Source organism: Mus pahari, chromosome 5 (genome assembly GCF_900095145.1).
Source record: "Mus pahari chromosome 5, PAHARI_EIJ_v1.1, whole genome shotgun sequence".
Taxonomy (NCBI): domain Eukaryota; kingdom Metazoa; phylum Chordata; class Mammalia; order Rodentia; family Muridae; genus Mus; species Mus pahari.
Genome location: NC_034594.1, coordinates 32,295,179 through 32,297,764, shown reverse-complemented (window position 1 = coordinate 32,297,764; position 2,586 = coordinate 32,295,179).

Here is a 2,586-nt window from a genome sequence, read left to right as displayed (position 1 = left end):
CTGGAAAGAACCCAGATGTCCCTCAACAGAGGAATGGATACAGAAAATGTGGTACATTTACACAATGGAGTACTACTCAGCTATTAAAAACAATGAATTATATACATTGAATATGATTTATATGTGTTAATATGTATTATATATAGTAAATATAAATCATAAGCATTAAATATTATATACTTTAAATGAAAAACCAAGACCGCCACGGCTATACAGAGAAACCCTGTCTCGAAAAACCAAAAAAGAAAAAGAAAAAGAAAAAAACAAGATATAAAATGTGTGTTAAAGTACAAATTATATATTAATATATGAATGAAATATGAGTTAAATCTATAAAATATGAGTTAGAATCTATATAAAAACATAATGTCATATGTCTTCAAGGACAGAATTATGGAATTAGCCCATGGAGCTGTAAAAAAATCAGTTATAAAAAATAAAAAAGAAGGAGTTGTACTCTCCTTCACTACAAAATTTTATTTAAAATTTTTTTTTACCTTGGATGCCAAGGAACTCTGCCGCTGGGTGTCTATGGCATCCTGCAAGTCAGCATTCTTATGCCCAGGTGAAATGGAAGGATCCACTTACTGGCATATGGCATGGTCCCCATCCGGTACCAATATGGGAAGAGGGCATATTTGGGCTTTTTCTGCAGGATACTGAAGGATCATGGTAGTTGCCAGAGTGACCGGTGAGACACGCTGATGCTGGGACAGATGACACTGACTGTGAGCTTGCTGGGTGTCCTGATGGTGATGACAGGGAAGCTGTACTGGGCATATGTTCCTGACCCACCTTTGCTACATCCTTCTGTGTGGTCAAGGCCAGAGGTACTTGTGACCTCTAATAATATTCAGCTGTTAGGATTTCCTTGGTCAGAGTAAAAACTATTCCCAATTGATGAATTACACTTCTCGGGGTCAGAGCCTACCTATTTGTTTTTACTAGAAATAGTACCAGTGCTGTGTGTGTTTCTGTGGACTTGAAAGCAGAATGTCTTTAAGACTGTCGCGCAATGCATTAAGATGGGAATGCCCATATCCCAGACTGGACAAGCTATGTTGCTTCAAGCTTTTAGACCTTGTGTGAGAGAGAACACAGAGACTAAGGAACAAGAGGGTTCTTCTATTGTGTAGCTGCTCATAATTCCCTGGTGTGTGTGTGTGGGGGGGGGACTCTTCGGGAGGCAATGCTTGAATCCACAGTATAACTCAGTCTCCCGCTCCCCAGCCCTTAGCAAACACGATTCTATTCCCTAGCTCTGTGAACTGGACTACTTCAGTTAAATGACACCTCAGTTAAATGGAATCAAATCTCCTCTGTGTCTATTTTGTGAGTAGCTAGTTTCACTTAGGATATTAGAGTTTCATCTGCGTTACAATATGTGTGTGTGCATCCCCTCATTTGATAGGACTGAATATTATTCCATGGCATGTGCTCTACCATTTTTGCTTGTCATTACATTGTTTCTTTTATGTCTGTCATTGGTGGGTGTAAATAAAGTTGCTATAAATGATGAACTTACAAATATTGGTTAATAGTTTTAATTTGCAGTAATGTAGAAAGAAGTAGCTAATAAGTGTTGAAGATATGTAGAATTATGTAATATTTGAGCTTGGAAGCAAAAACTAAAATGCTATACTGGACTGGGGGGAGCAGAAATAATTTTTTCTCTGAGAACAAAGTTCATGTTAACCGAATATTTTGTGAGCATTTCTGATCATTTATGTACATATATTCCTAGAGTTATGTTTTTATGGTGTCTTCGTCAGGGTTTCCTGCACAAACATCATGACCAAGAAGCAAGTTGGGGAGGAAAGGGTTTATTCAGCTTACACTTCCACATTGCTGTTAATCACCAAAGGAAGTCAGGACAGGAACTCACACAGATCAGGAAGCAGGAGCTGATGCAGAGGCCATGGAGAGATGTTACATGCTGGCTTGCTTCCACTGACTTGTTCACTTACACTCTTGGCTATAGAACCCAAGACTACCAGCCCAGGGATGCCACCACCCACAAAGGGCTGGGTCTTCCCACCCTTGATCACTAAGGTTAAAAAAATGCCTTACAGCTGGATCTCATGGAGGCATTTCCTCAACTGAAGCTCCTTTCTCTGTGATAACTTCAGCTTGTGTCAAGTTGACACATAAAAGCAGCCAGTACATATGGGTACCAGATAATCACTACTTTCAAAAATTATCCAAAATGTGTTCTTAAAATAGACTAGTAATGACTGGGCAGATGGTGGCTTAGTGGGCAAAATACTAAGTATAGAAAACTGAATTTGCTTTATTTTGTTTATTTTTCATTTTCTCTTAGAGGGGTGTTGAAAGAACAGAGGGCAGATATGAAGGGATGGGGAGATGAATGGAATTAGGATCCATAATGTGAAATCTCAAAGACCATATAGATAGATATAGCTAAAGATATATCTCCTGGGTGATCCATTACCATGTACAATGGCTACACCCACATGGATGCACATACACACATATGCTCTCTCTCTCTCTCTCTCTCTCTCTCTCTCTCTCTCTCTCACACACACACACACACACACACACACACACACACACACACACACACAC